This window comes from Anomalospiza imberbis, chromosome 6 (genome assembly GCF_031753505.1).
Source record: "Anomalospiza imberbis isolate Cuckoo-Finch-1a 21T00152 chromosome 6, ASM3175350v1, whole genome shotgun sequence".
Taxonomy (NCBI): Eukaryota; Metazoa; Chordata; class Aves; order Passeriformes; family Viduidae; genus Anomalospiza; species Anomalospiza imberbis.
This window is the reverse complement of record NC_089686.1, coordinates 39866184-39893980: the sequence shown is the minus strand read 5'-3', so window position 1 is coordinate 39893980 and position 27797 is coordinate 39866184. Positions and strand designations below refer to the sequence as shown.

The 27797-nt window shown below is 34.5% G+C and overlaps 1 protein-coding gene across 5 annotated transcripts in view; it reads right to left on the bottom strand.

Moving 5' to 3' along the window:
* FUT8 (fucosyltransferase 8) overlaps positions 1 to 27797 on the bottom strand; it is a 92849-nt gene that overhangs the window by 45030 nt on the left and 20022 nt on the right. For 4 of the 5 annotated variants that reach the window (XM_068193688.1, XM_068193684.1, XM_068193686.1 and 1 more), the window contains exons 2-3: positions 25827 to 25903; positions 5949 to 6043 (exon numbers count right to left, since the gene is read on the bottom strand). The gene's annotated coding sequence lies outside the window, so the exon portion shown is untranslated. Of the gene's footprint in view, positions 1 to 5948; positions 6044 to 15513; positions 15533 to 25826; positions 25904 to 27797 lie in introns of those variants that run through there. The other variant, XM_068193687.1, reaches the window with a different exon arrangement.

The window sequence follows — 27797 nt, the reverse complement described above, 5'->3', positions numbered from 1 at the left end:
AACCTAAAAGGTGGGGCAGAGCAGTACCAATAAAGATATTTTATTAAGCGGGAGACATAAAAATACCTAAATAGCAGTTGTTAGTGTTATTATAAATTTATGTTATAATTATATAGTGAAGGTCCTTTTCTAAGAATATTATGTTACTTTTATTTTACCAGAGAAAGCCATGAATTTTAATTTAGTAGTTAGTTATCCCCTGAGATTTAACATGATTTCTTGTCTTATATTTGATTAGATTTACCTATACCCTTGCATTTTCCAGGGCATAAATACATCACATAGTATATTGGTAATTAGGTAATCTTTTCCCTTCAATTTTAGATTAGTTCTTGTTTCCTTTCTAGGGGATCCTGAGAATGGTTGACTACATTCTTACATTACTCTCTAAAATAATGTGAAAAAAAAAAACGCTTTCAAAAGGCTTACCCTGAGTATATGGAATGAAAAAGAATGTGCTCCTCTATTCTCCCCAGCATCTCTAGAGCAATCTTTCAAGCTAATTTTCTTAACAAATTTCATCACTACACACAGTTAAGAAGGTTTTTCAACCTGATCTCTCAGGTAAATCATTTTCCATTTATAAGAGCCCAGCTACCAACCACAGAAATCCCAGTCACAGGTGGTAGGCACGGATGGAAAGGCAAAGCTCAGTACAAGCAGCAGCTTGCATCAGTATAGTAAATCAAAGGCAGCTTTAATGCCAGTATCAGTGTGGGACTGCAGATGCCACAATGAAATTGGTAATCTTCACTCATTTCTGAACGTATGCTTATAAAGACACAACTTTTAGCTGCCATGAAATAAAGCAATTTGGTATGACATTAACTGTACAAAATCTTCCATATACAAATTTAAAAGACTACAGACATCTATAACATTTTCTCAACATAATGAGAAATAAACAGCACACTGATGTTGATTAAAATGAATGCTTTTGGTTTTAAATGTAGAAGTTCTCTATCACTCCTTACAAATTGATTTGTTACTTCAGCTACTAAAGACATCAAACCAATATCAGGAAAAAGTTTTGTACAATAAGAATGAAGTAACATTAAAAGCAAATGCTGAGTTGGAAGCATCATGTACAGTAAGTTATTTTTCAGGTTTAATTTAATCTTGTAGGTTTATTATAAAAAGTCACTACAAAATATGCAGCATTATCTAATGAAACAAAAGAAGTCTGGTAAGTAGTGGCTACCATAAATCATTGGGAATACATAATGTTCAGTGCATCAGCTGAATGAAAAATAACACTGTGAGAAAGGAACTCAAGTTAAAATTTATTTATTGTAAGTGCATAGCACAGAAAATGTGGTTAGTGTCACAAACCTATTTAGACTTCATGAAGAGGAGACAGAATATTTACCTAAAATAAGGGTCTGCTTCAAGCCTTAATTGGGAAATCAAATTGTGCACACTACACATGTAAGCCACAGTTGATTGTAAGAATGTGAAAATGTTTTGTTGCCAAATTAACAGGAAAAATTTGGTCAAAAACGACATTGCTGCAATGGAATGCAATGAATGACTAAGTGAAAACAACTAAATGAAACACTAAAGAGACTTGATTAAAATGATAACTAAAAAAAGTGAATGAAGTGTAGCACCAATATCCTAGTGGGAAACAACATGCATCTATGTCAAAGTTATTTTGCTATAGCAAAAATGATTAATCAAAAAAAAGATTAATCCATACTACCTTTCTTCATCTTGCTTCCATAAAGCCTTCAAGTTATTTTAAAGCTTTAAAAGGCACTTAAGAATTAAAAAATTGAATAGCTCAATACTATATAATTTCAAATGAAAGGACATCTATGGCTTAAATAAGGTTCTTTTTAATGTACTATTTCAAACATGCTTTCACTAGTAAATTCAGTGACGCAGTGTGTATTTTCTCCTTGTGTATTTTTGCTTCCTACAGAATTACGACCCCAGAATAGCATTATGATTTTTCTTGGCAATGTACAGTGTCAAGTTATTTTAGATTAAATTCAAAGCAAACTAAGCAAGTCTACTTTTGGCTCAACCACCTACTGGCCTAGGAAAAAAAGCGTACCTTATGTAAGCTGAAAAGGAGAAAATTACTCAAGTAAAACACACACATCACTACAGCTAACATATACAGGACTATATTTAAGGCATGTACATCACCTAAAATTGTACAATGTGCAAAACATGAAATTCATTCCACTCTAAGAGCCGCCACGGTGACTTACCACTAACTGTGAAACACTCAAAAAGCATGTTACACCAGACATACAACTTTGCTTGAACTCTCAGAACATTATTTGTTTCCCTTAAAAGTAAACATAAACTAGTATTTTTAACTAACAAAAATTAACTTCTTAGGAAAGCATTCTACCCTAAGTAATGTTAGCCTGTTGTGCCCTCATAAAAATGAAAATTAAAACCAACTTTCTGATTCCAGTTCCTATTTAAGAATAATGTGATGGCACAGCCTCTGACAAAGGATTAGAGCCAAAGGAAATAATCCTTTTAGGATATTAAAATAAAACTAAGGATCAAAGGACAAAAGTAACAAGTAAATCCTTCTGTAGTGTTTGATAAAAATAAGCAAACCTTACAAATATTAATCACGGTGTATGCAGTGCATTCTTTATGAAGACTGACACAGTAATTGAATCAAAATTCTGCACATAACACAAGGCATTGCTGATGTCTCATACGAACCAAACACTTGCTTTTCTCTCTTGGACCTGCCTAGCGTGATGTATCCCAAAACAAGATTTCTCGTTTCATGGCTGCATTGCCCTGGCAGTCAGCAACCATTTTACAGGGACATAATACATTCAAATCTTTTTGCATCTATCTCTCTTCAAATTTATAAGCTCCTATCTTATATACAGAAATTCTTACTTTTCATCCTTTTTATGTTATTACACTTTATCCCATTCTACCAGTGCAGTATACCACGTAAAAAACTCTTGTACATTTTTCTGATTCCATCAGAACCCTCCTCTATTTTGTGGCCTATATTTCATTATAAACTATTATATTTTTGTGAGACTGTCACTACTGAAGACATCCAAGATGAATAACACATGTAACACTGCACTAACAGGGTCTCTCCTCCAGGCTGATACTCTTCCTTGCAGCACAAGTCCCTGTCACTTCATCCCCTCAGCTACTTCCTTTTCCAACAAATGATTCTATTTTTCATCCACAATTTCTCTCACTCAATACAGAACTTTCAATGTGCCAAGAAATGCTGAAAGGGATACATACACATTACCTCCCCAACTGTGTTTCATTGCGAAATTGACCCCATTTAAACAGTTAGTAAGTAAACCCAAAATAATACAGATCAAAAAATCTTTGATAACAAATCCATGCTGCATTTATCTAATTTCCCATTTATATCTACCTCTACTTTGTTAACCATCATTTCTTTGAAATTTTTCTCCATGCTTTGCTACTACTGTGATCAAGCCAGGACTGGTAATTATTTCTATTTCTAGCATTCATATATATCAATCCCAAGAGACCTTTTCCCATTAAGTTGCAAAAATTTTTAGAATCATGACTGGAAACAATTTGGAAAACATTTCATTCATCTATAACTTTTTAATTACCTTTATTAACATACAAATTATATCTACTGTTTTCTTCAACCAGAGAACAGAAACCCATTGACAGAGCATGTATTAATGTTTGTGTTCTAAAAGTATCCAAAGTTAAGTTCATTTAGTTTCCTAGTCAGGCTCACTGGTTTAGTTATGTTTTTTTCTCCCCATAAAAACTATCCACTTTCTCTTTTTTCTGGAACAAGGACATAAAATTCATAGTATTCCATATATATACTTAATTATTGTAGGAATTTACTTCTTTTTTCTTAACTTCTATTCACATATATCAGAGGCCATAAGTAGATATAATCATTAGACTCACTCACTATTTACTCAAACATCCACAACTCCCTCTTTACTAGTGTTTCTCTCTGTAAAAGTCTAATTTTATATCTGTACAGATTGCTCTGAGCAATTTGCATGATATTCTCTTCACACAGTCCCTTCTAATTGTACATTAATAAATACGGTCTATACAACTGATACAATCTGCAGATTACTCTCAAATTAAACATTTGAGAAGGAAGAGATGGTACTGAGGGACTTCCTTAACTGTGTGAAAACTGCAGGTCCACTCATTTGGTTAGAAAACAACATCTTAACCAATCAGAACAAGCTTTGGAGAAAGACACAATGTGATTTATCCTTCCTGCAATCTTGCTGAAGAAGTTCTGTCACTGAATGTAGAAGCTTGATGATTTTTCAGACTTACAGAGATTATGAAAAAGGTAAATTGCTGGGACTTGAGGAATTAAAATCTTGAGTCTAAAAGCAAGATTATCAACTTGAGAAGAGTTAGCTGAACATTCATTTAGTAGCTTTAGCACAATATATATTATAATACAGACAAAACATTCAAAGCAGGGGAACGTAGGGGAAGATTCTGGTATTATTTTAGAGCCTATAGTGTGTATTTGATGTAAAATGCTCAGCTGAGCAGCACACAAACTATTTTCAATTTAACCAAATAACATTTTATACCTGAAAACAACTTTGCAAAAATTTGAAATGAAAACATCTTCAGAATGGGAGGCAGAGGAATAAATAGACAAATATTCAGAATGACCAATTAGTAATCTTGTGCCAAATTTATTCTTCCTTGAGGAATTCAATATTTACTGATGCAACTAAAATAAATCAACAGGTTGAACACATGTAGAATACAAAGTGAGAGATCATCAACAGCTCAAGAGTTCCTGCATTTGCAACCAAAGTAGCATCAATAAATTCCCTAAAAAGACTGATGATCAGTGAAGACATTACAGAGATCACCAAACCAAGGTGGCTACTGCTCTTTTCAAGTTCTTAAGGTGGTGTGTAGCAGAAAAATTGAAGCTGAGAGAATACTAAGTGCAATTTCCCTCACAAGTCTAAGTTCAATCAGAATCATGTAGGAAAGTAATTAAGGAATGTATGCAAATATTTCCTATAAGCCTCCTCCTCCTCCATCAATGATCCCTAACTACCACAAATACCTGAGTTGTTATCAAGAATAATAATATTTGAAGCACTGAACAAGGTCTTAGTTCTTTCAACACAAAAGAATTTCTAATATTACTTTCTATTTTATTATATTCTTTACACTACCTCCTTGCTGTTCAAAATGGTACAAATTACTCAGGTAATTTCTGGATTTTTATCCTTCACAAGTCTAAATATCCACCATTAAGAAAAAAACAGAAACAAAACCAAAACAAAAATGAAGCCAAAACCAAAACAAAAAAAGCCCACAAAACCAAAACCCACATACTTAAGGAGGTTTCACATCAATAAATAAATCAGATGTTAATGGCAATGTTTCCTCAAAGAAAAAAAAAAAAAGTGGTTATAATAAGTACAAACGTTTGATGCAAATTTTTTGAAAAAGCAGAAAGTAGAAAAGATTGATTCAAAATATCTAGAAAAATAAATCTGCAGGACAATTGCTAGTTATTAGTTTTTCATGATCAAAAAAACAGTTCATTATTAAAAGTTCCCATGATAGCTTATTTTATACAACATGTCACATTGGATTAAATTCCTTGTATTTAGTGCATCACGTGGTCACACTGGTGAAAGTGCAGCAAAAAGTGTCAGTGAAGTCTCCATCCCAGGAGGCTGAGCAAAGACCCAAGCAATGCACTCCAATCAACACTGCTTTGATCCCTGGTGTTGGGCTAGAAGATCCCCAAAGAAACTTTCTAAAGCCAGCTATGATGTGATTCCATGAAATAAAATAACTTTTACAGCTTTTGGTGTGTAAAAAATATTATTCTAAAAGACAAAACATGCAAACATACAATGTATTTTATCAGTCACATAAACAGCAGTACATGTTAAAAAATCCTAACTTTGTAATACATACGAAGAACGACTTACACTGTCCATGACAGAAGGAAGAAAACACAACTGCATCATGGAGGTTGGAGGTTAACATGTAATTCCACTATTCCAGTAGTCAGTGAGATTAGTAACTGTTTGAAAGAAACAAAAAAATCCCTTTAATTCCACATTCTGTAAGAACAACTTCCTTTTGATTTACTCTTCATCATAACAGTGAGAAAGAACCTGTTTTCTTTTAAAATACCACATTTTCTGCTTATTATTTAGCTAATCATGGATTATCCACAAAGATCAATCACTCATTCAGAGTATTTTTTAACTACCATCTTTCATTATATCTAAATTAAGATACAATGTGATCTAGCAACCAAAGAATTAAATCTAATAATATTTTAGGTTCTGTATTGATTTTATGAGTACATTTTACAAGTCAGTTTCACCAGGCCCCAATTTCCCTTGTTAATATTTGCCAACTTCAAAATTGTGTTTGACGTTGATTCATTAATATTTACAGATACCATCAAATTTGCAGCTGAAAGATGTTATACATGTTGAATTAAATATATAAATCTGCATAATCAACTAAAGCAGCTCAGCCATTTAACAGTTTTGTCACATAATTGTTCACCCATCTCTAAGCATTACTTCCTGTTCAAAATATCAGGCAAAACTTTGAAATGGAAAAAAGAAAAATCCAAGATAGAATATTTCACCTTAATTTTAATAAAAATGATAGAAGACTATTCATATATTCTTTAATATATTTTATCATTTATGTATTTTTATCATTTATAAAAACTATGAAAACCTTGGAAAAATTTTTCTTTCAATCAGAATTTTAAAAGTCACTAGAATAATCACTGGAAAAATCACAGATGTGGAAATTTGGAGAAAACAAAATACAAATAAGTTGAACAGCTCTTTAAAAGTATTACATAGCAAAAGAATACAACTTCCAAAATTTCAAGGAAATTCTTGCTATCTTCCAAAGAAACATAAGCTTTCTTCATGCAGTTCAAGGCTTAAAGGAACTGAATGAACCGTGAGCAAGTAGAAGCAACAGTACACTCAAAATGATAATGTGGGCAGAGAAAACCTTGTAAATTTTTTTTCCTTTTCTTCTTTCTTCCCTATTCACTGAGTTTGCAAAACTTAAAGAGTTACTTATCCTAACTGTTACTCTAATAAAACTGAGCACTTTTTCAATTAAAAAACATTTGGTTTCCTTTGAGGAGCTAATTACATAGAGAACACCTAAGGTGAACGACATAAAAATTATAGCAAATTCAGGGTCCTATGCCCTTATAGTTACTAAATTTATTTCTACCGGGAGAAAAAAACCCTAAAGCACACACACACAGAGTAACAAAAAAGACAATTAAGTACTAATTCTACTTCAACTACATAGCTTCTGGTCAGAGATAAAAAACAAACTATCCAAACACCAATTTAGGTACTTTTAGTATCAGAGACCAAATATTCCTCAAAATTATGCGACATGAACACCTCAAGGTTCAGTTATCACAACAGCAGTGGCTCAGAAGTCCACACACACAGCACTTGGGGGCTTTTAAGCTAAAGCTATATATAGAACACTGACCTTGAAAGAGTTTATCAGGAGTTAAGAATTTAATCAGAAGTAATTACTTTTCTAAACTAGATAAAAGAATCAACAGTATATCAACAGTAACAAATACAGTTTGAAAATAATTAACACTCCATATTAGATACTGTAATGAATGTAAGTGCTCATAATTCTTGTAACATATTACATTTGAAAGCTTCAAAAAGATATAGTAATTTCTCCTTTTATTTTAATCAATGTTACTTTGAACAAGAGAGGAAATTGTACCTTAAAAGAAAACCAGCAGCGTACTTGCCTAATATATAGAAGATTTTCTGTCAAACAGACAAAAACTTATAGGTGATTCTTCTTTTAGAATGATAAAGAAGTCAATTACAGAAACAATGCACTCCTCCAAGGAAATTACATACATAGACTCATTTTAATAAGCAATGGATAAAGCAGTCTTCACTTTTACAGTCCTTTTTAACTACTAAGATAATACATTAACCAGAAACACAGTGAAGTGAGAAGTTACCTTCGTTAAATCTGAACTAATGAAATGTCTTTGTAAGATAAAAATTCCCTCAGAAAATGAACAGGACAATCATATGATAGTAAAGGTTTATTTTCTCTTGTTTACTTACTGTATTGACTCCATAGAACCCTATTCTAAGAAGACCACAGTTGATGAATAATAAAAATTCAAACCTCTAACATCAAGCACGATCTTCCTCCACAGTAGTAAATTAATAATCTACTGATAATCCTTGCAGAAGCCTCATTCCAAAAAAAAAAAAAACCAGGAAGAGAATCTTTGGAAGCAATGAAGTAAAAGAACAGAGTACGGAAGTTAGAAGGACATACAACTTATGTGTTATAAAAAGAAAGAATTTGTGACATTGAATTGTTTCTTACACTTGCTAATAAACACATAACAAACTCTGGGGATTAGGAGTTCCACCTGGATAAATTTGGCTCATGATGTAGGAGACAGTAGTTCCTAAATACGTGCAAAACAGATAAAGGAAACAGCCACTGAAATAGATTATTTCATTAAGTAAAGGATTCCCAATTGCTTATTCCCTTTTAATTAAAGCACCAAAAATGCTTTCAAAAATATACAGTAGTAGAATCAAGAAGCTGAACAGAATAGGGCTTCCTGCCCTGCATTAGTCATTTGAGAGTTAACAAACAGAAATGGTGCATCCCTTTCTTAACAGAACTTAATAGAACATTTGCCTCGTGTTTCAGTGCTCATCTGGGACCAAAGTACAGCCACCTCTTCTTGGGGAAACTACAGCTCTCTATCAGTAGAATAATCTGGATGCCTTGGGAAAGGAATAGAGAGGGAGAAAAAAACAATGGACAACCTTAAGTTAATATTTGATTTTTCCATTCTTGTTTCTGCTGATGTGCTCCACTAAACTTTCTTTTCTTTCCCACTCGCTTCCCTGTGTCATTCCTTAATGGCTGCAAACATCAGAAGCAAGATCAGAGGTAAGATCTTTTCTCTTTTGGCTGGCATCAAAGCAACATGCAAAAATCTAATAACCAGGAAACTTAACATCAGTCTGTTCACAACTCAGCTGGATGTTTATAAATCAAGATGAAAAACAGGCAGATGAGAGAGCTGCTGAGTTTGTAATAGTTATGCAAAAATGCATGACACTTGGCAGCCATAAGTAAACTGAAGTGATATTTGCAACCAGGAGGTTTTGCAATATCAAAGCATAGTGAAGGCTATACGGTATTCAGATGCTGGGGGGAAAAAACCAGTCACAGAACTGAGCTGCAAGACTTTCTTCTTATATATGACAGGCTTGGAGACTAGGTGATTTGACAGAAATGCCAGAATACAGATTTGAGTGGGCCACATCAGGGAAGGAATGTCAAATGGGATCATTAACTAAATAATCAGACTTGCTTTTTTATCACCATTTCCTAGTTCTAATTGAACCATGTTTTATGCAGTACTTTTATTAGAGCAAGACAAATTTTACTGGGGATTGCAAACAGTAATATTGCCATATGATAAAGAAGTATCTACCTTAACATTAATTCCACTGTGCCAAAATATGCAAATCTTAGCCATATGATAAAGAAGTATCTACCTTAACATTAATTCCACTGTGCCAAAATATGCAAATCTTAGCCTGCAAAAATTTCCCTTGGCACTCCAGTTTCCTTTTACTTGGGATACAGAACTTTACACACTAAAAAGCACCAAAAAAGGCACCTAATGAGCTAATTCAAGTAGCAATTTACTTGCATTAGCATATAGGTTCATGCTGTCTAATTTACACTGGTTTACAGCTTTTGTAGAGCTCCATGCCACCAAAAGTTGATTGCATGTGATCCTCACCATCACCACGGCTCAAGTGTACCACTGATCTAAGATCTATCCATTTATTTAAAAGTGAAGGAACTGAAAAACTCAAAGCACTTTGTACAATAGTAAGGCTAAGAATAAAACAGAGCCATGAAGTTGCAAGTCAAAACCTCACATAATGCTGCCAATGCCTTTTCCTCTCAAAATTGGCATGATATATTATTAAGGAAAAATGACAAGTGAGTTTAAAACTTGCTGATTTTAAAACACCTTTGAAAGTATCAGCTTCTTGATTAGCTCCTTTTATGTCCTTTTAAACTTAATACTTTAAGTTTACACTGTTAATCAGAATTCTCATTTTTATTTATAACAACTATCCCTTATGCATAAATTTGCTGTCAAACCATGGAGAGTGTTAGCAACTATCAACTTTAATCAGTTAGCTATTTTCTTTTATTTGTAAGATGGCATTTTTGTGTCTCTGTGCCCAGATATATATAACTATTTCTACAGCAATTAAAGCAAGCTTGATGTTTTTTACCAAAGAATGCTTTATTTTTAAGCTAAACATTCTAAAAATAAGATTTTTAATTCATTTTCCATTTAAGGTCTGTAATTATTAAAGCAATATTAATACTTTAGGGCAACAAAATACTTAAAAGCTAAATTTGCGTTAAGTTCTCAAAGGTAATTCTAGTGAAATCCCATTCAAGTATTTCAGATTGACAATAAGTAACAAAATGCAGGATTTTAAATCACCATTTGAATCAGTTTGAAAGTCAAGCACTTGTAGGAAAAACCTAAAATCATGTTATTCTTACTGTTTCCTAAGTAAACCTACACAGCCACACAGAAAGTCACTTCCTTCATAGAATAATTTCTCACATTATTTGTGAGAAAAGCAGTATTTTCCTTTATGGTGAACACATTATAATAAGGATGTGACTATCACAGCCAGCAGCTCCTATGTTTAGCTGCTTTACAGCAGTATCTCACAACTCCTTAACTTGCAAGTTAGGCTTTTTCCACCTACTCTTTTATAACAGGTATTACGGTCTTGTTCCTACTTTCAGTGTAGGCTTTTTCTAGCCCTTCAGTTTCCTTCGTTTCTGAATAGCTCAGGCTAATTTTAGCAACAATAACAAGAAAAAAATCAAGGATGCACATTATTCGGCACACTGGAATTTAAAAGAGCTCTCCATGGTTCTGAGCTACCTCCTGCAAGAGTCACACACACTCCACAAACTCTTTTTTACCCGAGTCTGGCCAAGGCCCAAACACAGTTAGTAGGCTTTTGGTTTATGAAACTGCATTCTTTTTAAAGCAAGCAACCCTGCTTTTGTAAATTGCTCTCAGGACAGAATTTCCTAGTAATTTAAAGGAGAGTCTGGATGGTATTTAGAGGTCAGTTCCACAAGGAAGGGGGGCATAAAGGATCTACATCTCTAGCCCTTAAGTTAATCACAAAAATCAAAAAGAAACAATGAAACAAGAAAATCAGTCTGCTCCCCCACTTGAAAATTGCAAATGAAGATTTTAACAAATGGCAGCAGAAGATTAGAAGGCAGGGGCTACCCCATCATATTGCATTATTCACATGATTATCTACGTTTAGGTAGGTATGGAGGAGCTTAAGAAGCGAAACACTGTTTTTTGAAGTTGGTTTTGCCAAAATCAAAATATTCTAGACAGATAAGTAGACTCATACAATCATAAAAGTTTTTAGGTTGGAGAAGATCTCTAAGATCACGTAGTCCAACCATTACCCCAGCATTGCCAAGTCCACCACCATACCACATCCCAAAGTGCTGCATCTACACATAAGTACAACAAACAAATTTTTTAATACTTTGAGCACTCTGGGCTCCCAAGACAAGGGAGCCTCAAGAAAATTTTGAGAAAAGAAATGGTCCCATAAATAGATGATACCAATATCCTTCTTATATGGAGACTATCAGGAATTCTAAAGGATTCTAAGGCAGGTTATACAGTAAGGTATAAAATACCACCCATAAGCTGTTTAACACTAGTTAATGCTCTGTGGTGAAATGACTGCTGAGAATAAAGACAGAATTTTATAAGAAAACTAGATGGTTTTTCAGAAAATGCTGGGAAGGTGCTGGTGACCTCAAGTCCACAATCACTTCCAGAAACAAGACCAGAAGCAGCAGAAAAGAAGTCTTTGGAATACAATTTAAGCTTCTTTGTAAAATATCAATGACCAAGTTTTTGCTCCCTATGACACACATAAACCAGAGAGGTGGTGATGAAGTTTAATTAGAAGATACTAAATTGACAGCCTACAGAAATTTTGAGAAGCCAATTCTTACATGCATAAAAGCTATATCAAATATTTTTAAAGCACAGTGGAACTGAAAGACTTGACACAGATGCCATAAGTGCAAATTATGTTTGAGCTGATTATTACAGCACATTAAATACAGGACCACAGCAGGAAAGTTAAATGAAATAAATGCATTCACAATTACTAGAAGGAACTTAAATTGATGCCTACCTTGAAATCTTTATTCACAAAGAAGATGACAGAAGAATTCTTGCAGCTAGGAAACTACAATACTCATCAGAACCAACAGGCACATCAATTAACACCAGATATTGGGAAATAAAGAACATTGTTTTTCTGAGGGATGTCATGCCTCAGAAGGAGGCTAAATTTTATAATATTTATGTTCTTCTACAAACTAACAGAGCATTATTAGGACAAACACAGTTAAAGGCTCCAAAAAGCTGTCTATTAGGAAAAGATTGAAGAAATTCTGTAATTGTATGTGATTTTTATATCCTAATAAAATCCATACATGTGAACACTTTGTGTCCATGTTTTAATTTAGGAACCTCACCATTTAATCTGTATATGAACTACTTAAAACACAGGCAGACCGCACTTTTCAGAACTGTGTAATAAATAAAAGTGCTCACAGGGTGTCATGTGCTGCTGCTGCTGCTGGTATAATTAAGTCCTTCTGTATTCAAAGGACTTACTGTTCCTACTTTGCACCCCTAACTTAGATCCTGATCCTGCAGCCAGCATTCACAGAAACATCCATACACATCCAAAGCATCAGCTGCAATCAATACCGGAGAATTCTCAGAAACAAAACAGAAACCCATGCTACCTATGTGATTTCAAACATCTTCATTTTCCAAAAGCTGGTGTGAATTATTGCTAATCTTTTCAGAACAATATCCAATCATCAATTCAGAAGAAAACTATTCATTTTTTGTTTTTCATTTACATTTCTGTAACTGATGTCAAATAAATTAACTATTTACTATATACACTTATTGGAGGGGGGAAAAGCTCACGGAATAGCAACACTGCATTCTCAGCACAATAGTGCCTCACCCATTTTCTAACCACATTATACAGAGGAAAAGAATTAGATTGCCAAAACATCAAAACCCAGAGACTTCATTTAAAATATACGTAATCATAAAGCATTATATTTTAAGTCAGTCAGAGGGGGGAAAAGTACATTTAGACACTATTAAAACTAGTATTTAGATACTATTGTTTTCAAAGTTCAGGGAACTATATGTTTTAAATTCTAAAAATTCTTTATGTTTCCTATTCAGATACCCCAGAAGCGTAGTACATGGGAAAACATGAACTGAAAATTGGACAAATAACACTGATAAAGTGGTAACTGATTTTCTCCCTGCACTCCATCCATCACTACACAATACTACCAACGTAACAAGCACTAGAATTCTTTCTTCAGAACAGATTCCTTATGCTTGACTGAACTTTGCAGATATACCAGCCCTCCAGCAGCTTTTGACTGCTGCATATATATATGCTTTCATAGAGACAGAATCAAACAGCCACCAAAAATCTGACTGCATTTTACAATCTGTAAACAATGGTAAATTTTAAATCTGCAAAATTCAATCTGTATTTTATAGATTTAAAATCTGCAATATAACCTGTATTTTACAATCTTCTTTTTCTCAACCTCTATAACTTGCAAACATCCATCTGTTTGCAAAGACATGAGAATCAAAATATTATTACAGTATTTCAGATGCAATTCTAATTCTGTCTCCTCTGTTCACAGTTAATTCAAATTTGATATAAACCTAAATAATCTTGGACCCCATACATTTGTTGTTTTCAGATTTTTCATAAAGGCACCAACTTGAAATACTAATATGAACACATTGGTGTCCAGTTTTTAAGATACTGAGCAATAATAACAACATCACCTGAGGTTGCAAATGTTGTAACTGGTTCCTCTGAAAATAAGTTTTATGGTCTGTTCAGCCAACTTTTCAGGTGTTGATTAATTCCCCATAAATGACTTAAAGACTGTTAGCAGCTGCCACTACATTTATTTGGAGTAAAATCTTAGACTTTTCCTTGATGAAGTTAAACAGCTTGTTGAGCAGAAGGAATGTTCACATTGAATTTCCTTCAGAAGATGTCCAAATATTTTGTGATTCTCCTTTTTAACTTCAGAACAAAACAAAGTGATAAATTCCTTCAATAAATTATAACACCAAGGTTAAGCAAGAATGCTGTGCTTTTTATTTTCACCTGCAGCAGCACCACTAATTACTACTGTCATTGCTATCTTACCTCTCACTACCAAAGTGTTTATTTAACACAAGTGTATGATAAGTCTTTTGCTATGGTCAGTAGAATTCTTTACCAGTTTAAAATATTTACAGGCCTGGTTGCAAGATATTCTACTTCACAACATAACCACCACTTTTCTGAAGCATAGTGGTGATGGACATCAGTTTCCTTATATCAGGAGGTTAAAACTGATGTAAGCTTTCTTAAATAAATGGAGCTTTAAAAAAAGAAAAAAACTACGAGAATATGACAGTGAGGTGAATTTTGCTACCTACTTACTAAATACATGTCAAATCAATATTAAAGACAGCAATATTGAAGGAAAGACAGTCAAAAGTAACCAGACACTTATTAAAAGATACCACAACATCCTACTACTGCACTATACCAGGATGTGTTTATTAGCTAAATTAGCTAATTTTTAGAAACTAACTTTCAAATACCAGATATGCAGCAAAATATTTTTAAATTGTTAATGTTTTATTGTTTTCTTTTGAAAAACAACAGAGTGATAGGCATATAATTTATGGTTGTAAACATTTACCCATTATTCCCCTGAAATATATAACATTACAAAAAGGTTCCCTAATGACATATAAGAAGAATCACTACTTCCTACTTCTATACATCACTTATAAATAGTCTAAATATTTATTAATTCATTTCATAAGACTTCCCCAGGAAAAACTCTCTATGCAACAACTGATAGAAGAGAAATTTCACACTGTGATTTACACAGCTGGTTCCAGAGATAAATAAATAATTTGGATCCAGATTTGAGCTTAAAGATCTTTATTCATTTCAGTCATACACAAGAAGTTAAGCTTTTTAAAAACAGCATGCAACAGGATATGTATTTTAAATATACTAGTAGTATGCCTCGTTTTTTACAGCAATGATGGTAGATGAGTCTAAGACTTTCAAAAGATGATCAAAAATTCAACACTGGTATTAAAAAAAAAAAAAACACACAACCCTGATTTGCTTTAAATGGATCCATTACTAGACATACTGTACCAAGTAACACATATCATATAGTCATATCTTCATGGAATGCTACATGCACAGGTTCATTTAGTACTCTTCAGAATTTTTTATTCATTACCTGACCACAGGAAGAGCTCTTCCCAAATCTCAATATGTACTCACTTCCAACTTCCTTCACTCCCTATCTATATTAGAAAAGCACACACACAAAAACATAATTAAAATGAAAACATTATGCCAAGATGATTTGGTTGTAAATATAATGCTAAAGCTTCCCATATAGGTCCTATCCAGCAAAGCTCAAGAGACTCTATTTTCCAGACAATTTATTCTTATGATGAAGTACACATGACCCAGCACAGGCCCTTGAGCAGGATAAGATGAAACCTTGCATTACACTGTTACCATTACAAAAGATAACCATATATTCTGGATTTTTCTATTCCATTACGGGGTTACAAATTCACAAAAAAACCTGTTTCTCTTTTCTCCCCAAAATTTAATTTTTCTAAAAGCAATTGTTGAAGAGAAATTGTTAAATTGCCAAAAGCAATTGTTGAATTGCCAAAAAAGGGCAATTTAATTATAGCTTATTGATCAGGTCACCTCTGTATTGGCTCTTCTTCAAGATACCATACTTGAGCACACATCGAATAACACTTTTCATGGTTGTGCTTAACAGGAGTTAAATGCAGAGATCTCTTATCTCAAAGACCATCTTCGGAATTCTTGCAAAAGAAGGTTCCATTAAGTACAGCACCTTCCAGTTTCCTGGTATCGAGACCAACATAAGCAACAGTTACATGAGGAGGTCAGTTCTATATACACATTTCAAAGGATCTGATCCTAGTACAGAAGTATAGTCAATTAAGATGAAGGCATAACCTATGAAGGAGTCACATTTACTGGGAGCAATGTGGGCCACCATTTTGCAGTGCTGTTGAGAAAGGTTTCTCACATGCAATACAGACTTCTGGAACAGTCTGGCTAAGGTTTTTCTTTTTTGCTTTAATTTTTTTCTTTTTTTCTTTTCTTTTTTTTTTTTTTTTTTTTTGATTAGTTTGATTGTTTGTTGATTTGGGACATTTTAATGTTTTAAGTGTTGAGCTGACTCTTCTCTCCTGCCCCATTCTCTCAGATTTTCTCTGCTTGACCAAAAAGATTATAGATCAAACACACTGAATGTTAGGATACCAATAAAAAGGCATGAAAATGGATATATCATTACAATCACACACCGCCAAAACATTCTTAACTTACAGTTCTGAGCTTTCTAGAAATGAGAATCATTATTTTAAAATGCTTAAGGAGATTTATGAACAAGAAAACGGGGGAATGGGAATCACTTCTGACAATAAAGAAAAACATTATGTTCCCACAAACACTTTTTAACGAGTTCATCCAACACATTCCAAAAATAATGTATTTGATATTAAAAAAACCCACAACATTTCATTAATTATCTGGTTATTAGCTTGCTATGAAATAATTTGTCTTCCCTCTTTGCTTAGGAAAAATGCATTTTTATATTTAATTCCTTAATCTTGTCTAATTAAATGACAGGTGGAGAAAGATAAAAACATGCTTACATGGCAAAAAAAGTCTAGAATCCTCTCCACAATTTGACTGCATGGACTGGGCCACAGGAACAGATGAAAAAAAAAGGTAAAATTCTTCTTGCCTTGAAGAACACTGAACACTCTGAGAAACAGAACTGAGAAATTCAGCAGCTGAAGAAAGATAATCAATTCATAAACACAACAATCTTACTAGATGAAAGAAACACTTGATTACTCATCATAACAGGCCAGGAATTAGACCAAAAAAAGTTACATCCCTAAGCAGAGTACCAGAATAAATTTCAACATTTTAGAAAAAGTACTCTAGATGTGAACAAAACAGAAAAAAACATTTCTTCATACTATGACTGCTAAAAAGGGCAGAGATAAAAAAATTTTTAAAAATTATTTTCTGTGTGCATATGGATACATGCTCCTAACATGTCTAAAGAAATGGCAGAGTTTAAAATACTGTTGAAATACAAGACAGCAACAGAAGTTGTTGGCCATTACTTAGTGAGCAATTACATGGAAAGAGCACATACATGCACATGAGTACTGATTGCATCCAAAGTTCTGATTATTTTCTGTATCAAGCTATCAATTAATTTTTCTGAGGCTTCTTTACAGAAGAGATTTGAGTCTCAGTGCACAGAGATCTGAAGAAAATCCATGCATTTTTAGGAAAGCACTCAAAATCTACTCATTATATTTGGCACACATTAGGAAAAGATCCCATTCTCTCCACCATCCACTCCATCTCTAGATGACATGTTTAAAACAGTTACAGTTACTCAATTATGAAAAAGTTGATGCAAAGGAATAAATGAAAAGCAGCCAATAAGCAATAGAAGACAAATGGAAAAACCCTCAAGTTCTGCCAAATTTAAGGGATTTTAAGAGTTCAAGACTGAAAGATCAGTGCTCCAAAAAGGCATGTGGAACGAAAAAAGCTGAACGAGAGGCGGAAAACTTATGTTCAAATACCCTCTGAAGCCTTTAGAATGCATGAACTACATTCTGCTAATTTTCTGAACAGAGCTATCCGTTTTCTTGACCTTGCTTCAAGCTATGCTCCCTGCTCTAGTGAGACTCCAAAACTTCAGCACACTCTAATATATGCTGCTGTAAAATTCTCCCAAACTCAGAGATTATTTTTCACTGATCACATCCTGTCAACACTCACTGGAATACTGCTATTGGACTAAAGAGCCAAAACTAAATACAAGCTGTTAGCTGAAAAATCTAGGGATCAGTGGAATACTTCTGATTTAGTGACTTTTGACTTTAAGTGTATGCTTTAGAACACTTTTCAGAAATATACCATTTCAAATAAACAATGTAGCACTGATGCAGAATGAATGTTCAATTTTCAGTTTTTGCAAAATAACTTCCAAAAATATCTGCATTAATTTTTCCCATCCAATGGAGCTTAATAACTCAGATTCATCATGCAGATCATTTTACATCAAAATACATTTTAAGAAATACATATTGGTTAACAACGACAATTACTAATTGAAAAACAGAGATTCCAGGTATATGTAAATTAGTTTTCTGGAATACCTGGAACACTAGGATAAATCATTATAAAATAATAAGAAAACATGTAGATCAGCAAACTGAATACAACTAGATAAATTGTTTGAATGGAAACAGTGGGACAAAATTAGTGCAAGCATTTTTAATCTGAACGTTCATTTAAAATAGAAATGGTTTAGTAACAGAAAAATATAAACATCATAAAATATTTTTAGCAAAATAACTTAAGAACCAATTCTAATAGTATTGCTACACTAGAAGAAGTTTTATTCCATTTATTCTTTATTCCAGAAAGCATTAATTGTCATACTGCTGCTAAGAGTGGCCCATCACAGCACACATATACTTGTTTTTGTAAATATTCTGGTCCCTGTTCACAAGATCTTGCAACCGCAGAAAGGTGCACAATACAGCTGACATTCCAGAGCCTTCTTTGTCACTGACTATGATTAATGAACTGTTTTACAATGCTCTGTGGGATGCTAATCACAGCATTCATGAAATTATGAGGACTCAAGAGTCCACTTCCCACAACTTCATTAGTGGCTTTTTAGTGTCCCCTTTATGAAATACATGTGGCTCATCACACCAGTTTTCATTCAGCCACTCTCCAGAAGATACATGAATTCTTCTCAGAGGAGTGTTACGAACATGAAACAATAGCATACATAATTTTTCCATATTTTTTTGACTTCAGCAAGAACCAAAACACATTGAAATGAAGATAATCAAGAAGAAAGGATGCATGACACAGATGGTGCACAAAAACTATCAACTGCTGCAAGTGTTCACTGACCACCTGCACAGTGCTGAGTGGTGCTTTCGGGCCTGTGAGAAAAGCACCAAGTTGTAAGTTCACTCACTCTTACAGTTACAGGACAATCAGCAATCTCCTTGCACCCTCCAGACTATGTTCACGCCAAACACAACTGCACATAATGCTGATGACACAATCAAAGTCATTTGACAACAGTGCAAAATGAAAAGATTGCCCTCCAGAATCTTGCAATTCCAGACTACTATCTGCTTGGAAGGAAATATAATGTAAACAGCTATTCTCATACATTTAGAGACACTAAAAATATGACCTTTGCCCAGTGCTGCAACTATAACATGCAGGAAAAAGCACATTTTAACACAAGGGAATTTCTACACTGTGATGAATCAAGAGAAGAGATATACAGTAGTTCTGCCTTTCTAAGCCAATCTTAGGCTTAGAGGGGAAAGGAGTAGTTTTCCATGGTTATTAAAAAAAAAAAAAAAAAAAAAAAAGAACACCACTAATATTAATATGGATAAATATGGTTGGGAAGGAAGGTGCAAAAAGCAGTCTTTCTTTGTGAAAAACATTAGCATATTTCCTGGAAAGGAACATGTTCAGTGGAAGAATTGCAAAGCCAACATTCATTCAGAAGGATTCTACCATTAGCTCAACAGGTGAAAAATCTATACACCATCTAGAAAGGAGTAATACAACTACTGCATAAGAAGATGCAATACGATGCCTGAAAATGCATTTGGCTGGCAGAAAAGGAGCTGGTAATGCCTTGAGACAATGATGGATTTCACAGATTTATATTCCTGTTACTGTGACACGTTGTGTATTTTACATAATATTTGTGACAAAAATGTTACCAGTTAACATGCTGACTTGGGTAAGGGTATTAACAGCTGCCCCCAGAGGGCAATACAGCACCAGGAATTGGACTGGGATTGCTCCGTAGTAGTCTGTAATATCTTAGTTTCCTGAGCCACAACATGAGGTCTCATCTCCACCAAGGCCAATGGCAATCCTTGCTTTCTTTCCATCTAACATGTATACTCTGCTATACTGTCTTGCTGCACTCTAATACATCATGACTACCATCTTTGCTTTGTGATCCAATGGTCACACACTTTCTCCTATTTCTTGCATCAGGACCACACATGCTCTCCAAGAAAAGGCACATGTTTTAATAAAACCATCCATGAGGTTCAAACACATTGAAAGAGAGAATGAGAGAGAACAAATGATTCCCAGATAAATTGCTCACCTACTTAGTTACCAAATGTCTGCTTTCAGGTCTCACCAATGCATTTTCATTTAGGATTAAAGTTCAGATCTTCAAAACTGCTCAAGTAACACTTTAACAGAACAAGCTTCTTAAATCTCCAAAATGAGATATATTTTCCCAGAACCTGCATTTTTACAGATCACTTCTAAACCTCTTAAGACTATTTCTGACTAATCTTAGGAACCCCAAACTAGCCATTATATACTCAGCACAGCCCATTAATATTGTACACAGCAGTTAATAAAACCTCCCCTGCATCCCTTCTACTGCTTGTGTTATTCAAAACCATTGTCTCTAATCCATAAGTGCAATCTACAATATTGGTCTCTAGACCTGAGATCACACATTTGGTTCTAGCCAAATACTTTCCAGTTCAACTTGCCAAGCAATTTAACAGTTAGTGATCTCTTTCTATCAAATTTAGACATTTATTAGGAACAAGGTATTCTTCCCAAGAGCTAAAGCAAATGACCAAGAACCTCCTGCCATGTAGCAATGAGGGAGCCTTCCTTAGAGTTTGAAAGTTCTCTCCTTACTGACAGGTTTTTGGATTCATTAACCAATTTTAATACAGTTAACATGAGTTACGACAAATATGCTTAGGCAAAATCAATCTGATTAAGACAGTATCATTAGGATCAGTTTCAAGTGAATCACCCTACAATTAACCTCTGTCTTGATTAGATTTTTTTCCATATAGTAGCAAACACCTAATTTTTCTCATTCCCCTTAGACTTGGCTTATTTCAACATTTGTTTAAGAACAAAAGAAGTAACAAAAAGACTGAAGTGCAAAAACAATTAAATTAAGATTTTCTCATGCTAACAGGATCTGCCAATTTCAGATGTGTTTATTAGCCACTATTTAATATAATCCACACTACAAAGAAGTACTAAATTATCAGTGTAGTATAATTACATCATTAAAAAAAGAGCAAAGTCAAAACAACTGCAGAATATTTCTATACTGTAGATGTCACCTTGACATTTATCCACATCTTGTTCTTCTCCCCATGACAACTACAATTTCTTTCACTCAACAGCAAAAAGTGTGCAAGACTATCGTCCCCTCTACCATTTCATCTAAAAATTGTAACATTAAATAAAAATTCATAACTCACAGATACATTTATCACACCTACACTCTCTCTCTGTATTTCATACTAAGAACAAAACTTTAAAAACCCTTTGATGTACATCCTCACCTATTTAACTGAAAGAACTTGTGAAGCAGGAAATGTCTTGCCTATTTCCTCTGATCTTGTCCCAGTAAACAACTTGGCATTACAAAAGTTTAATTTCATGTAACAGACTAATCCTAGACATTTTAAAAGGTACAGACTACCAGTGGTATTTGAAATTTGGCTTTTCGGGCACTGTAAAAATAGTACTAATTTAGAGCCAAATAATATCCACCAAGTTACCATGCCTAGTTTTCTTCCAAATTTTCAGTTGATGTTTTAGATTTGGACTATTTAAGTTAAACTTAGATGCACTTGATATAAAATGTTACTTGGTCCATTGAAAGAAGTATTTAAGCTAAAAAAAAATGAAACAAGAAGCACTGCAATATGCAGAAAGATCTTATGCTCCTTCTCAGCATCATTTGCAAAAAGCTGTTCTCCCTATGCTTCATTCACAAAAGAGATAGACAATTAAGGGGGGGGAAATTTTGCTCCTTAATCAGCCTCTTGTTATTTTCAACCTCTCCTCGCAGGTCTTGGATCAAGTGTTATATTTTCAATACTATTTTCTCCTGGACTCTCCAATTTGGCAAGATAATTTTGATTTCTTGGCATGCATTAAGTGTATGGCTCCAAATTGGACACAATGACCTAGCTGACTCCATTTCTACCCTAGGTTCTGTAGAGAGACCTACATCATTTTTACAGTCCTGAATGACAGCACTTTCATTTGCTCATCCTGGTGTGATGTTACATTCTCAGAACTACTTCTTGTGCATGATACTCTTGATTTAAGGTAGCTCTTAACCCTCAATTTCTTTCTTTAGAACTCTCAGCCATTCCTTATCCTGGACTCGCCTGTTTTCTTTTTCTTTAATTTAAAAGTAGGATTTGAAGTTTGCCCTTAATGGCTTGAATCCCATTTTTCCCTGCTCATTTTAATTTCTTGCTTCATGTTAAATTCTCCTCCAATCTTCCAACCTCTCTGCAGTGTCTCAGTCTGGTATCATTTTTCACTGCAGTAAACATGTGTGTCAATGGATCCATTAGCATCCTCTCTTCTTGAAAAGAAAAACAAAAAAGACTGTTGTTTGTGCCTCTGCATCAGAAACTACTTATCTAGAACACACTTTTAATAAAGAATACAGTTCAGAGAGACAGAGGAGCAGGAAGCAGTCTTTCAAAGAAGAATCCAAGCTAAATGCCTACCAGGATAGAAGAGCACACTGAAGCCAAACGTTAGAACAAGAAACAGACTTTGCTGATCTTCAGGCAAGAGGGAAAGTAGCAAGCAAGATCATAGATACTCCAGAACCACAGAGGGACAGTCCTGATAAAACGGCAGGGCTAAATCAGCAACATACACTCCTGAAAAGGTATTTTCCATCAGGAATCATACACTTAACTACTTAGATATGTAGAAACAGAGAATATGTATCCGAGATTTTAGGTGCCCTTATAATAAATAAAACTGAAGATATACAGGCCTTTTCCAGAGATTAGTTTATCTTGAAAAGCCTATTGCAGATTAATCCAACTTACAGAATATCCTAGAAAGGATAAGAAAGTGGTTTAGAATCCAATAAAAAATGTTGATTTTATCTTTATTTCTCAACAAACTACAGAACAGCAGTTCATAGATAGATTGGAATGGATTAGACTAAGTGTGAAATATGATTTGGAAAAAAAAAAGAAAGGCTACCATGGAAACATTTTTATATGTGAAAAGAATCAGAAAACAATATCAAATAAGTATATGGATGATAATACAGTTTCCCCAAGCCATACTGTGATCGCAGAAAATAATTCCAAATGCAGCTTATTACAAAATCTGACTGGATGCAGGAATCCAACACAATCCATGAATCGCATAATCAAGTAATATGGGGAAGATATCACCTCACTGTAGTGCTCAGTCACTTGTCTCAACCCACCAACACTACCTAGCTCTTACCCAGACACTGAGCCCAAATCACTTTCCTCCACTGCTCAACCTCCCTCAGTAGTTGAGCAATGCATAAACCAAACCACTGTCTTAACTATAGCTCCAGGCACTGCAGTTTACAGACCTGCACAAATCCCTTTAATTACCCTCCCACACAAGCTAAACAGAAAAGGCAAGAAGAGGTTTCATGCAGTTCTCAACCACTGTGCCTCTTTCGTGCTAAAAGGAAGGAACACATCTCTGCTAAAGACAGTCAAACCATCACCACAGCTTCCGGACAAAGCAAGTTAGTGTGAACACAGAACAACAGGAACTACAAAAGTAGGTAATTGCATATGCATGCACGCCTGCAAGCAGGCTCTCACAAGGAAACAGATTTTAATTAACAAAACTTCAAATCAAGATACAAATTGTTCTATTACATAACATTATGTACAAGGGACCAGCCAATTCTGACTACAAGTGAGGTTTTGAGAAGTCATGAAAGTTCTTCTACCTTTCATTCATTTTCAGAGTCTGGAGCACACAGATACTACACATGGGGCTAGAGAGTTGGAGGGTGGGGGAAAGACTGTTACAGATTTCCTAGTTACCTGCTAAGATTTTTTCCTTCTGAATCATTGTTTCTACTCCATATCAATAAACCATTCTGACTAATTGCAATGGCTGGGAGAGATCTGGCAAAATTAGCCACTTCTAGTCTGAAGCTTCCACAGAAGCCTGTTTTTCTCCAAGGTCAAATCATGTATTCCCAGCCTAACAACTTCAAGAGAACATTACCACAAACTGCCGGGCAAATCCACTGACTGGCAGCTGCCTGAAGGGACAGGTTACACTGCCACACTTCGCTCCTGCCTGCAGAGTCTCTCTCCTGCACTCTCTCCAGTCTCTCTTCTGCACCATTTGGACACTTCTTTGAACAGTCATCTTAGCTGATCCATCCCAAAAGCCAAGAACCAAAACCTTTCCTCTGGATTTGTGAGGTAAACCAGTTAACTCGTTTCAGTAGAAATCAGAGAAGATAGCTGGGTTCAGGAAATGGAATCAAGTCCTCTCACCAACAGGAAGCAGTCAATACAGCTAACTCAGTTTCAAGACACCTATGTGGACACTTGGAAAGCTATCACCATATTCTTTGTTCTGGCCTGGCCAGAAGGTTCCTAGAACATTATTTGAAATCACACTTGTTTTTGGTTTTTTTTAATAAACCATTCATCAAACTCTTACAATACTACAGTACTTCTAAAGTTATAAGTGCACAAAATAAATCAAAATAATTGAGAGCACTTTAGATGTTGCCAGCTTGACAACTACTAGTGAAGTTGGGTGAACTGTAAAAGCATCAAATCTGCAACAAATTTGCTTGAACTCTTAGTCTAATTTGTTCAATTCTGGAAGTTTAAGAAATTTTCATAACTTTCTTATCATAGTTAAGAATACTGATCATAACAGTCTTTTCTACAGTTGCATCAAAAAAAGAATAATGTCATAATATGCTTGGTTTCCAAGTTCACACCCGAATTCATGTTTCAGTGAAGTTGATTCTTTATGCATTCTTCTGGAAATGAAGAGAGTTACATTTCTGCTAAGTTTTATTTAAATTTTAAAAAAGCGTCCTCAAACATTACTATTATGGTACTTGCCCAGACCTTCAAAACCATAAGAATCTAAAGCATTGGATCTGGGATATCCCAGGGCACACAGTACTTGCCACCCACAACAGCTTAGTTGCTTATAACTCTTGAGAAACTTCATGGAGTAGGGCCTGTGCCCAGCCTCTGCAGAAGACCAGCTTACCTCTGAGAAATACATGTAATATCTGAAATACAGATGGAAAGGGCCCAGAAATACTGCCCGAGAAATACAGGATTTTGTACGTAAGACAGAGGGTACATAATGAACCTACCAAAGAATTTCTCTTTTTAGAGATGAGAGGGAAGGAGGAGAACGGAGAGAAATAGGTGTAAGGAGAAAGGAAAGGTGAAACAGATATCTGATTGACCCATTTTGTCAGCGATCACTTTAAAGTGAAGGACCTGACCTCTCTTTTGCAAAGTTTCCTCTTCTCAGCTGACAAAGACTTATCAACAGAAGAGCAGATTTCAGTTGTGAAGACAACATTACAAAGAATGAGAAGTACTTACTTACAAGCAATAATTATTGTTCAAATTAATACTTTTGGAGATTCTTCTTCCTCACTTTCATTTTGAAGCATAGGCAAGTCCCTGAAAGTAGAAGAGGAAAAGATAATCAGTTTTTATCACAGAATCATTTAGGTTAGAAAAGACCTTGAAGATCATCAAGTCCAGCCATAAACCTACCCCTGCCAAGTCCACCACTAAACCATATCCTTAAGAGCCACACCTACATACCTTTTAAATTCACCCAGGGATGGAGGATCAACAACTTCCCTGGGCAGCCTGTTAGAGTGCTTGACTACTCTTTCAGTGAAGGAAAAACTGTTTTAAACAAAATCTTACTTTGGCGTTATCAAGGCATGGAGTTCGTACATCATTTCCTAACAGTTGTCTCACTAATTCAGAATGGCAGCACGCTACTGAACTAAACATTAATTCCTGGCTTTTTAACAGAAAAGCAATCAAAAGCTGCTCTATCAGACTCTGAAACAGCAAGATATTGGCTGTTGAAAAAGCTTATTTGTGAACCTGACTTCAAGAAAAGGAAGAAAGAAAAAAAAAAATAAACAGAAAAGCAATTAAAGCAACAATAGTACCAAGAACAGGAACAAAGGAAAAAAAATGATAAATGCTTCAGATAACTGACTTTTAATGAAATTAAAATTCTGCCAAATTAGTCTTATTTTTGAATGAAAATTAACTGGTTTTCTATTTCAAAGAGAAGATTCAGCAGCTGTACTGTTAAAGATGAACTGGCAACTCTAAAGCTCTCAAAAGCAGCAACAGTGATAAAAAACAAATCTGAATTCTGTGTTTTCCTATTCATGTAATAAATTATTTAAAGAAATCAGCACCTACAAAGTCCATGAACTTCCAGAAATAGAAAACCTGAGGGAAACAGGTAGCCTATTTTCACTTCTATTTGAGATTGATAGTCTGGGTATACTTTGGCTAAGGCACTCAGTGAAAAGGTTATAGCTTTTGCTGTGATAAAGTATCTCAGAAACTCAAACCAAAAAAATACAACCCAATTGCTCCATGTATAAAAACCAAAATCAGAAAAAATAAACTCATTCTTTTATTGTAGCTCTCATCAAATCAGCTACACTGCATGCTTCACAAAAATTGAGAGGCAAAACTTTCAGCTGAAGGTGACTCAAGATGCCAAGCAGAACAAAATGCAGAGTCCACATGCTGCAAGAGGTAGCCCTACAGGGAACACATTAGAGAATGATCTAGAATTTTATATGAAACATTATGATGTATTTTCTTACAAGTTTATATTTCCAACCTCATTAACAAGTAGAAGGTAGGACATTATGTGAGCCATACATATGGAAAAATAGATTTAGACAGATTGGTTCATGGTAAACATGAAGTGGAAACATTTACATTTCATATAATGAAAAGAACTATTGCTAAATTCACAATCTGATTTATTTGTAAGCAACAGAATTGCAAGCAGTACCAAAAGGCCTTCCAGTCCTACCAGGCTGGGCAAATCACCATGCCCTACATTACTGATAGAACAGAAATAAAGCTCTTTGGGTTTTTTCCCACAGTTCCATAAAAAGAATACAGTCACTTTACATAAACTGTGATTATCTTAAAACAGCCAGTCTACTCTGACACGTTCAAAACTACTAAAAAGTTTACAATTTTACAGCCCAGTATGGCTAATAAATCCCTGAGACTAGAATTCTATTCATAATGCAAAAATTGAAAGCATTTTAAAAATCTTTGCATTTCTATTTCAACCACCTCAAGAATATTTACAAATATCACCAATTAGACAGTAGTTCCTTCCAGGTAAGATCCTTACACAGATCTTTTTGGAGATAAAGGTCATGAAGTGACCTTATGGATAGAAAATTTTAGTTTTATGCCCAGTTCTGACTTTGAATAGCTGGGTGTACAAAAACTAGTCATTACCTTTTTTCTTTTTTTTTTAATTAATCTATTTAAAAAAAATATATATATA